At 37.4% G+C, this 12,406-nt stretch overlaps 1 non-coding gene across 1 annotated transcript; it reads left to right on the top strand.

The window, feature by feature from the left end:
• Window positions 1–275: 275 nt before the first annotated feature.
• LOC148570768 (small nucleolar RNA R71) lies at window positions 276–383 on the top strand. The gene has a single exon (XR_015908687.1). It is a non-coding gene; the product is annotated as a small nucleolar RNA R71 (small nucleolar RNA).
• The last annotated feature ends 12,023 nt before the right edge of the window (window positions 384–12,406 follow it).

Raw genomic sequence — 12,406 nt, 5'->3', positions numbered from 1 at the left:
AGCTAGATGAATTCTGCTCAGAATTCTTTATCTGTTGCTGAGTAGATGAGGAAAAGGCTTGCTATTGCTAAACCTGTTTCTTCCACCATTATTAAAGCCTTGTTGAGGCTTTCAGAAGTGTACATGAACTGGTTATTTGCAACCATGTCAATGAGTTCTTGAGCTTCTGCAGGTGTTTTCTTTAGGTGAATGGATCCACCTGCATAATGGTCCAATGACATCTTAAATAATTCAGACAGACCATCATAGAATATATCCAGGATGGTCCATTCTGAAAGCATGTCAGAAGGACACTTTTTGGTCAGTTCCTTGTATCTCTCCCAAGCTTCATAGAGGGATTCACCTTCTTTCTGTTTGAAGGTTTGAACATCCACTCTAAGCTTGCTAAGCTTTTGAGGAGGAAAGAACTTGGCTAAGAAAGCCGTGACCAGCTTATCCCAAGAGTTCAGGCTATCTTTAGGTTGAGAGTCCAACCATATTCTAGCTCTGTCTCTTACAGCAAATGGGAAAAGCATAAGCCTGTAGACCTCGGGATCAACTCCATTGGTCTTAACAGTATCATAGATCTACGAGAATTCAGTTAAGAACTGAAAAGGATCTTCTGATGGAAGTCCATAAAACTTGCAGTTCTGTTGCATCAGAGAAACTAATTGAGGTTTCAGCTCAAAGTTGTTTGCTCCAATGGCAGGGATTGAGATGCTTCTTCCATGTAAATTGGAATTTGGTGCAGTAAAGTCACCAAGCATCTTCCTTGCATTGTTATTATTTTCAGCCATGTCTCCTTCTTTTTCGAAAATTTCTGTCAGATTTTCTCCAGAGAGTTGTGCATTAGCTTCTCTTAGCTTCCTCTTCAGAGTCCTTTCAGGTTCAGGATCAGCTTCAACAAGAATGTTCTTATCCTTGTTCCTGCTCATATGAAAAAAGAAGAAAACAGAAAAGAAAATATGGAATCCTCTATGTCGCAGTATAGAGATTCCTCTATGTGAGTAGAAGAAGAAAAGAATAAAAGAAGAGAAATTCGAACACCCAGAGGAAGAGAGGGTTCAAATTTTTAGATGAAGAGAAGTGTTAGTAAATAAATAAAATAATTAGAAAGAGATGAGGGGGAGAGAATTTCGAAAATTAAATAAATTAAAATAAAAGTATTTTTGTTTTTAATTTGAAATTAAGGTTAAAATTCAAAAACTTAAAAAGAAAAATAAAATTAAATCAAACTAAAATTTAAAACAAATAGTTAATTGAAAAGAAATTTTGAAAAAGAGGAAGGTGATTTTCGAAAATTAGAGAGAAAATTAGTTAGGTAATTTTGAAAAAGATATGATTGAAATAGTAAACTTTTAAAATCAAACAAAAAGTCAAGTAGTTAATTGAAAAAGATTTGAAAATTAATTTTTGAAAAGATAAGAAGTTAGAAAAGATTTTGAAATTGATTTTGAAAAAGATGTGATTGACATTTAATTTGAAAAAGATTTGAAAAAGAAATTTAAAAAGATTTGATTTTGAAAATTAAAGTTGATTACTTGACTAACAAGAAACAAAAATATAGTATTTTAAAATTTAAAGATTGAATCTTTCTTACTAGGCAAGTAACAAACTAAAATTTTTTTGAATCAATCACATTAATTCTTAGCATTAATTTCAAAAATATGAAATAGAAATAAGAAAAAGATTTTGAAAATAAATTTTGAAATTTTCGAAAATATTAAGAAGAAAATTGAAAAAGATTTGATTTTTGAAAAAGATTTGAAAAAGGATAGGATTTTTAAATTGAAAATTTGATTTGACTCATAAGAAACAACTAAATTTTAAAAAGTTTTGAAAAAGTCAAGTCGAATTTTCGAAAATTATGAGTGAAAAAGGAAAAGATATTTTATTTTTTTTTATTTTTGAATTTTAATGATGAGAGAGAAAAATATCAAAAAGACTCAATGCATGAAAATTTTGGATCAAAATAAATGATGCATGCAAGAACACTATGAATGTCAAGATGAACACCAAGAACACTTTGAATGTCAAGATGAACACCAAGAATTTATTTTTGAAAATTTTTAAGAAAAAAAAACATGCAAGACACCAAACTTAAAAATTTTTCATGTATGGACACTAACAAATTGAAAATGCATATGAAAAACAAGAAAAGACACTAAACAAGAAATTTTAAAGATCAAACAAGAAGACTTACCAAGAACAACTTGAAGATCATGAAGAACACCATGCATGAATTTTCGAAAAATGCAAGAAAGTTTGAAAAATATGCAATTGACACCAAACTTACAATTTGACACTAGACTCAAACAAGAAACATCAGATTATTTTTGATTTTATGATTTTATAAATTTTTTTTGATTTTTTTCGAAAATTATTTTGAAAAGGAAAATAAGGATTTCAAAATTTTTAATAGGAATTCCAGGAATCTTGCAATGTTAGTCTAAAGCTCCAGTCCAGGAATTAGACATGGCTTACTAGCCAGCCAAGCCTTCAGCATGCTTCATGAAACACTAGAATTCATTCTTAAAAATTCTGAAGAAAAATATATTTTTGAAAATCTTTATTTTTATTATTTTTTTTTCGAAATTAAGAATAATAAAAACAAAAAGCTTAAAATTAAAATAAATTTACCTAATATGAGCAACAAAATGAACCGTCAGTTGTCCAAACTCGAACAATCCCCGGCAACGGCGCCAAAAACTTGGTGCACAAATTTGTGATCATCAACAATGGCGCCAAAGGCTTGGTGCTCTCAAACATGAATCAAACTTTGTCACAACTTCGCACAACTAACCAGCAAGTGCATTGGGTCGTCCAAGTAATAAACCTTACGTGAGTAAGGGTCGATCCCACGGAGATTGTCGGCTTGAAGCAAGCTATGGTCACCTTGTAAATCTCAGTTAGGCAGATTCAAATGGTTATAGAGAATTGATAATTAAAACATAATTAAAATATAAACTAGGATAGAGATACTTATGTAATTCATTGGTGAGAATTTCAGATAAGCGTATAGAGATGCTTTCGTTCCTCCTGAACCTCTGCTTTCCTGCTATCTTCATCCAATCATTCCTACTCCTTTCCATGGCAAGTTGTATGTTGGGCATCACCGTTGTCAATGGCTACATCCCGTCCTCTCTATGAAAATGGTCCAATGCGTTGTCACTGCATGGCTAATCATATGTCGGTTCTCGATCATACTGGAATAGGATTTACTATCCTTTTGCATTTGTCACTACGCCCAGCATTCGCGAGTTTGAAGCTCGTCACAGCCATCCCTTCCCAGATCCTACTCGGAATACCACAGACAAGGTTTAGACTTTCCGGATCTCAGGAATGGCAGTCCATAAGTTCTAACTTATACCACGAAGACTCTAATATCTCGGACTCGGTCCCCTGTATTAGATATCTAAGAGATACTCATTCTAGCTTGTTTGCATGTAGAACGGAAGTGTTTGTCAGGCACGCGTTCATAAGTGAGAATGGTGATGAGCGTCACATAATCATCACATTCATCATGTTCTTGTGTGCGAATGGATATCTTAGAGAAGAAATAGGCTTGAATTGAATAGAAAAACAGTAGTACTTTGCATTAATTCATGAGGAACAGCAGATCTCCACACCTTAATCTATGGTGTGTAGAAACTCTACCGTTGGAAATACATAAGAGATAATGGTCCAGACATGGCCGAATGGCCAGCCCCCATAAAGGTCTAAGATAGCATAAAACTAATCAAAGATCAGATCCAAAGACTCTGAATACAATAGTTAAAAGTTCTATTTATACTAAACTAGTTACTAGGGTTACAGAAATAAGTAAATGATGCAGAAATCTACTTCCGGGGCCCACTTGGTGTGTGCTTGAGCTGAGCATTGAGCTTTACACGTGTAGAGGCTTCTCTTGGAGTTGAACGCTAGTTTGTAACCTGTTTCTGGCGTTTAACTCCACTTTGCAACCTGTTTCTGGCATTTAACTCCAGAATAGGGCAGGAAGCTGGCGTTGAATGCCAGTTTGCGTCATTTAAACTCGGGAAAAGTATGAACTATTATATATTGCTGGAAAGCCCTGGATGTCTACTTTCCAACTCAATTGAGAGCGCACCATTTGGAGTTCTGTAGCTCCAAAAAATTCACTTTGATTGCAAGGAGGTCAGAATCCAACAGCATCTGCAGTCCTTCTTCAACCTCTGAATCTGGTTTTTTCTCAAGTCCCTCAATTTTAGCCAGAAAATACCTGAAATCACGGAAAAACACACAAACTCATAGTAAAGTCTAGAAATGTGATTTTTATTTAAAAACTAATAAAAATATACTAAAAACTAACTAAATCATACTGAAAATTATGTAAAAACAATGCGAAAAAGCGTATAAATTATCCGCTCATCATTCACACCCTGGGTTGAGCTATCCGATCCGGGATATTCAGTAACAAAGCGACCGACCTCTTCAGGTCAGGCTATCCGACCTCTTCTCAAAGAGCTCGGCCAAATCGACAGGAAAGCCCAAAAAGGGGCCCAACTCAAGGAATACGACCCAAATCCAAAGGTATCCCAAGCCTACAGAGAGAAGGGCGATTCCCTTGAAGATCAACTGACCTCACTCAAAGATATGATAAGATAAGATAAAAATAACTAACTTATCTTATCTAAGAAGGTCACTCCACACTATTATAAATACACTGGAGCACTCAGGTATAACTCATACTCTGATTCTACTAAAAACCTGTTTAATACCCATGCTAACTTAGGCATCAGAGTCTCTTGCAGGTACCCCCACCCTCCAGTAATGAAGGATCAGCAGTGCAGCCAGTCCCACAAGTCAGACACGACAGCTCCGGCCGCCACTCACAGCTGGATACATCATCTCCGACCATCACAGAAGATCTCGTCCGAGATTGACCTACAGTTTCAGGTAACCTTCGAAACAGACCCCTCTATGAAAAAGTACCTGGGTAAAGCCAGGAAACAACTCGGATAACTCCGGGAGTATGAGATACATCACATACCCCGCGAACAAAATGCCCAGGCTGATGCACTCTCAAAACTAGTCAGCACCAAACCAGGAGGCAACAATAGAAGCCTCATCCATGAAATACTACAGAATTCGTCAATCTCGGAAGAGGAAAAAGTCCTACCCATAACAGGTCTAGATCAAGGATGGATGACTCCTATAATTAACTACCTCGAAACAGAAATACTTCCTACAGATGAGAAGGAGGCAAAAAGGATAAAACGGGAGGCACAATACTACACTATCATAAACAATACTCTTTACAAAAGAGGAATTTCAACACCCTTGTTAAAATGTGTACCGACTTCCAACACGAGGGAAGTTCTGGATGAAGTACACAGTGGCATCTGTGACAATCATCTCGGAGCACAAGCGCTCACTAAAAGAGTACTACGGGCAGGATTTTATTGGCCAACTCTACAAAAGGAGGCCACAGAGTTCGTAAAGACATGTCTCCCATGTCAAAAACATGCCAATTTTCACATCGCCCCACCAGAGGAGCTCATCAGCGTAACCTCACCTTGGCCATTTGCAAAATGGGGACTCGACCTTCTAGGACCCTTCCCTCAGAGATCGGGACAAGTTAAATTCCTCATAGTAGGGGTAGACTATTTCACAAAGTGGATCGAGGCAGAACCCCTAGCTAATGCTACTGCTCAAAGAAGTCGAAAATTCCTATATAGGAACATTGTCACAAGGTACGGGGTTCCATACTCCATCACCACAGACAATGGCACCCAATTCACAGATGCAGGCTTCAGAAAATTAGTAGCCGACTTAAACATAAAGCACCAGTTCACTTCCGTCGAACATCCCCAGGCAAATGGACAAGCCGAAGCTGCCAACAAAGTCATATTGGCTGGGCTAAAACGGAGATTACAATACGCAAAGGGTTCTTGGGCCGAAGAGCTCCCACAAGTCCTATGGGCATATCGAACAATGCCACATTCCACTACAAAGGAATCGCCCTTTCGATTAGCATACGGGATGGAGGCAATGATCCTAGTGGAGATCGAGGAAGGGTCGCCTAGAGTGGTCCATTACAATGAGGAAGCCAACTTCCAACTTCAAAAGGAAGAGCTCGACCTACTTCCTGAAATCCAGGAAAGAGCTCGGATCAGGGAAGAAGCACTAAAACGTTAAATGGCTTCCAGATATAATCAAAAGGTAGTGCCAAGAGGTTTCGCTGAAGATGATCTCATCCTAATCCGAAATGATATTGGAACAACTCGACCTGGAGAAGGAAAGCTGGTAGCAAACTGGAAAGGACCTTACCGAGTCATAGAAGTACTTGGGAAGGGCTATTACAGACTGTCCGAACTCGAGGGACAAGATCTTCTCAGATCATGGCATGCCTGCAACCTAAGAAGGTACTATAGCTAGGTATGGTAAGGGATCTCAGCACAGGGTGTACTCTTTTTCCTGAAAAGGTTTTTTAATGAGGCACCAAGTTGAGATCCACAAATTATCTGACTTAAAAGGGTAAAAACTCCACATGTATATATGATGAGCGGATATTTTATACGCTTTTTGGGGTTAATTTCATGTAGTTTTTAGTATGTTTTAGTTAGTTTTTAGTTTATTTTCATTAGTTTATAGGCAAAATTCATATTTCTGGACTTTACTATGATTTTGTGTGTCTTTCTATAATTTCAGGTATTTTCTGGCTGAAATTGAGGGAGCTGAGCAAAAATCTGATTCAGGATGAAAAAAGGACTGCTGATGCTGTTGGATTCTGACCTCTCTGCACTCGAAATGGATTTTCTAGAGCTACAGGAGTCCAATTGGCGCGCTTCCAATTGCGTTGGAAAGTAGACATCTAGGGCTTTCCAGCAATATATAATAGTTTATACTTAGCTAAAGGATAGATGACATAAACTGGTGTTCAACGCCAGTTCCATGTTGCAGTCTGGCGTTCAGAGCCAGAAACAGGTTACAAATGGGAGTTGAACGCCAGAAACAGGTTTCAACCTGGCGTTTAACTCCAGAAACAGCCTAGGCATGTGAGAAGCTTAAGTCCCAGCCCCAGCACACACCAAGTGGAACCCAGAAGTGAATTTTTGCACCAATTATCTTATTTTATTCATTTTCCGTAAACCTAGGTTGCTAGTTTAGTATTTAAACAACTTTTAGAGATTTATTTTGTACCTCATGACATTTTTAGATCTGAACTATATACCTTTTGATGGCATGAGTCTCTAAACTCCATTGTTGGGGGTGAGGAGCTCTGCTGTGTCTCGATGAATTAATGCAATTACTTTTGTTTTCCATTCAAACACGCTTGTTTCTATCTAAGATGTTCATTCGCACTTCAATATGATGGATGTGATGATCCATGACACTCATCACCATCCTCAACCTATGAAAGCGTACCTGACAACCACCTCTGTTCTACATTCGATTGAATGAGTATCTCTTGGATTCCTTAATCAGAATCTTCGTAGTATAAGCTAGAATCCATTGGCAGCATTTTTGAGAATCCGAAAAGTCTAAACCTTGTCTGTGGTATTCCGAGTAGGATTAAGGGATTGAATGACTGTGACGGGCTTCAAACTCACAAGGTTTGGGCGTAGTGACAGACGCTAAAGGACCAATGGATCCTATTCCAGCATGAGTGAGAACCAACAGATGATTAGCCATGTGGTGACAGCGCACCTGGACCATTTTGACTGAAAGGACGGATGGTAGCCATTGACAACGGTGATCCACCAACATATAGCTTGCCATAGGAGGAACCTTGCGTGCGTGAAGAGGAGTACAAGAGAAAAGCTGAAATTCAGATGACAAAGCATCTCCAAAACTCCAACATATTCTCCATTATTGCATAACAAGTATTTATTTTATGCCCTTTGACTTTTTACAATTAAAACTAAAAATTATTATTGATATTATATCCTGACTAAGAGATACAAGATAACCATAACTTGCTTCAAGCCAACAATCTCCGTGGGATTCAACCCTTACTCACGTAAGGCATTACTTGGACGACCCAGTGCACTTTCTGGTTAGTTGTGCGAATTTGTAAGAAATAGTAATATTGACATTGACATATACAAATTCGTGCACCAAGTTTTTGGCGCCGTTGCCGGGGATTGTTCGAGTTTGGACAACTGACGGTTCATTTTGTTGCTTAGATTAGGAAATTTTGTCTATTGGGTCAGAGTCTTTTACTTTTATTTACAATCCTTATTTTCTTTTTCAAAAGTTTTTCGAAATTTTATTTTTTTTACTAATAATTGAGTTTTTCTGTTTGAGTTTAGTTTTATATTTTAAGTTTGGTGTCAATTGCATGTTTTATATTTTCCTTTAAAATTTTTGAATTTGTGTTCTTTGTTTTTCTTGGATCTTCAAGTTGTTCTTGTTTATTTTTCTTGTTTGATCTTTAGTTTTTCTTATTTTTCTTGTGCTTTTTCAAAACATTTGTTTTCGAAAAAAATTCTATTCTTAGTTATTAAAAATACTTCTTCAAGACAAGTGTTACATTTACAGCTCAATTGGCTAGAGCGTTGGTTTATGTTCTTGGTAATTGGGTATCTTATTTTTAAAATCCTTTTTCAAAAATAATTTTTCTTTGATTAAATCTTGTGCCAAACTTTAAGTTTGGTGTTTTCTTGTTAATTTTTCTTTAGTTTTCGAAAATTTTAATTAAGTTTTCTAAAAATTTTAAGTTTGGTGTTCTATTTTCATGTTCTTGTTGTTCTTGTGAGTCTTCAAAGTGTTCTTGAGTTTTCCTTGTGTCTTGATCTTGAAATTTTTAAGTTTGGTGTTCCTTGGTGTTTTCCCTCTAAAATTTTCGAAAACAAGGAGCATTAGATCTAAAAATTTTAAATCTTGTGCTATTTTGTTATTTTTCTCTTTCCTCATTAATTTCAAAAGTATCTTTTCTCTCTATTTTAAAGCAAATTTTCGAAAATCAATTTTTAAAATTCAGATTTTTATTTCAAAATTTAAAATCTTTTTCAAAAATCATATCCAAAGTTTTTCAAATCTTCTTAATTAAGTAATTACTATAGTCTTAAATTTTTTGTTCTTAATTTTTGAATTCTATATTTAATTTCAAACTATTTTATTCTCTTTTCTTTTATTATTTATTCGTTCCCCTTTTACAAAAAATAAAAAATAAAAATAAAAATATATTCTATTTGCTATTCATACAATTCCCTTTTCTCCATCATAAATCTAAGTGGAATTGAACAGTCCAGAAGGACTCTGGGGTCATATACCAACCCCACTACTGCATCATATGGGAGTAGTATCTGTATACCCTCCATTGGAGTCAGTAGCTTTGAGTTGAATCCTCAGCTCATTATCATGGTGCAGCAAAGTTGCCAGTATTTCGGTCTTCCTCAGGAAGAACCTACAGAGTTTCTGGCACAGTTTTTACAGATTACTGACACAGTACATGATAAGGAAGTAGATCAGGATGTCTACAGATTATTACTGTTTCCATTTGCTGTAAAAGACCAAGCTAAGAGGTGGTTAAATAACCAACCTAAGGCTAGCATAAGGACATGGAAACAGCTGTCAGAAAAATTCCTGAATCAATACTTCCCTCCAAAACGGATGACACAGCTAAGGCTGGACATCCAAGGCTTTAAAAAAGGAGATAATGAATCTCTTTATGATACCTGGGAGAGATACAGAGAGATGCTAAGAAAATGCCTCTCTGAAATGTTTTCAGAATGGGTGTAGTTAGACATCTTCTATTATGGGCTTACAGAGAATGCTCAAATTTCTCTAGATCACTCAGCTGGTGGATCTATATGACAAACCCCAATTTGAGGGTTTATCTTGTGCTGATTTCAGGGGTTTTATCAATGATTCCACACACTTTCTATATGAAAATACAAGATTTTGCATTCCTTTCCTAGTTTCGCCTCATGAATGAAAACATGCTTATTTTGCACTAAAATAGATACATTTCTAATCTTCTCTTGATGCCATTCGATGCCGTGAGTTGTGTGTTAAGTGGTTTCAGGATATAGAGTAGGAATGGACCGAAAGAGAGAAGGAAGACGGGTACAAAGGAAGGAAGCATGAGGATTAAGCTTTGGAAATTTCCGCATGGGCGCGTGCGCGCACTTGGCGCGCCCGCGCGGATAAGGCAACGTGAAGCCAAAGCCAAGAGCCGGCTGGAGAAGCGGCTAAGCCAGGATCTTCATGGGTGCGCACGCGTACATCACGCCCCCGCGCACATTACAAGACGTCTCAACGGCGCGTGCGCGCCGATTTGCGAATATGATTTTTTAAGAAGTCACGTGACTTAGGCGTGGAGGCAGTTAAGGATCCCACTTTTGGGGAAACACCTTGGCGGGAAAAGCTTAATAAGACCAAAGGAGCAAGGGTTAAGAACTTTTTTGTTAGTTCATTTTCTAGATCTAGATATTTTTTTTGGGAAAGGATAGTTAGTTACACCTTGGGGGAGAAGAAGAGGGAGATTCCAAGCTTTTCACTAGGGTTCATCCTCATCTAATTTCTGAATTTTCAATGACTTTTTGGTGAGATCCATTATAATTCTCACTCCACATTGTTCATGTCATAGATTTTCTTCTCCAATTTCAAGTAGTAGATGCAATTGATCAATTCTCATAGATCTAGAATTCAACTTTGTAATTTTGGATTTCGTCTCTATTTTGAGAATTCGATTTTCATTGCTACTCTTTGAGACTTGTTGTTAGATCTTTGTGTTGCAATACTTTCAATTCGACTTTTCTTCTCATTTTACTATGACTTTCCTTCTTGCTCATCACATGTTTGATAAAATGACAACACTAGCTATGGAGTAGAATTTTCACACTTGGCATAGGGTTTGGTCCTTGGAAGAAGTTGAATAGTTGTATCAATAGTTGATTTGGAATTAGGGATTGCTAGTTGGCTTGGAGTGCACTAAAGCTAGATTCCCATAAGGTGAAACTAGGACTTGTGACTCAAGTTGATTGCTTTCATTTGACCTCCCTCTATACCTAGGGGATAACTAAATGAAGCAAGGCCTAATTGTTGTCAACATTGAATGGACTATAATGATAGAATTTCTAATGCCAACCCTAAGCCAAGTCTTTTGATGATTGATTGTTTGTTTCTCATTACTTTGCTAAAACCTTCAAAGAATCCCAACAAGGCTTACTAAATCAATAAGATGCACACTTTGGCAATTCCAAGGGAGAACGACTCGGGAGACTAGTACTCTCGGATATAGATTGTAGATTTGTTTGATGAAGGATTTTGCACCGGTTTAGACTATGCTACGATTGATCATTTGATAATTTCTATACCGACAAAAAAATTCATTTGTCACTATACACATGAGAAAGACAATTGATGATGCTCTGTGGGCTTACAGAACAGCATTCAAGACTCCTATAGGGACCTCTCCATACCAACTTGTGTATGGTAAGGCTTGTCACCTGCCCGTGGAACTGGAACATAAGGCCTACTAGGCAACCAGATTCCTAAACTTTGATGCCAAATTAGCTGGAGAAAAAAGATTGCTCTAGCTGAATGAGCTAGAGGAATTCAGATTCACTGCTTTCGAAAATGCCAAGCTTTATAAAGAGAAATCAAAGAGGTGGCATGACAGAAAGCTGTCATCTAGAATCTTTGAACCAGGATAAAAGGTTCTGTTGTTTAACTATAGGCTCAGGCTATTCCCCGGGAAACTGAAATCCCGATGGAGGGGACCATATGTGATTACAAGTGTATCACCATACGGTTATGTGGAGCTTCAAGGCATTGATTCTGATAAGAAGTTCATTGTTAATGGACAGAGAATCAAGCACTATCTTGAAGGCAATGTTGAGCAAGAGTGCTCAAGGCTGAGGCTAGATTAAAAGCTCAGCAAGGTCCAACTAAAGACAATAAAGAAGCGCTTGCTGGGAGGCAACCCAGCCGTTAGCTAACTTTTTCTGTTATTTTATTTTATTTTATTTTATTTTTCATTTTAATTACATGAGCTTAATATTAACAAGGTAAAGAATCAATTGCATAAGTTCACAGGGCTACAGAAGGATTCAGAGCACAAAACAAAAAAAAAAGGAGCTCACTGGCAAGAAAACGCCAGTAAAAGGCTGTTTTGGGCGTTCAACGCCCAAAAGAAGCATCCACTGGGCGTTGAACGCCAGTAAGGATAGCCATCTGGGCGTTAAACGCCAGAAAGAAGCATCTTCTGGGCGTTGAACGCCAGAAAGAAGCACCTTCTGGGCGTTTAACACCAGATTTACAGCATCCTGGGCGTTCAGAAAAACGCCCAGTGACAAAGGAGTTCCTGGAGTTCAACGCCAGAAAAAAGTAACAGCTGGGCGTTGAACGCCTAGGAGAAGCAGCATTTGGGCGTTAAACGCCCAAAACATGCAGCATTTGGGCGTTTAAACGCCAGGATGGTGGGGAGGAGGTAAATTTGTTTTTACTTCACAAT

Source organism: Arachis ipaensis, chromosome B3, assembly GCF_059453495.1.
Source record: "Arachis ipaensis isolate K30076 ecotype BB chromosome B3, ASM5945349v1, whole genome shotgun sequence".
NCBI lineage: Eukaryota > Viridiplantae > Streptophyta > Magnoliopsida > Fabales > Fabaceae > Arachis > Arachis ipaensis.
The sequence above is the reverse complement of the archived record's forward strand: the minus strand, read 5'-3'. Positions and strand labels throughout refer to the sequence as shown.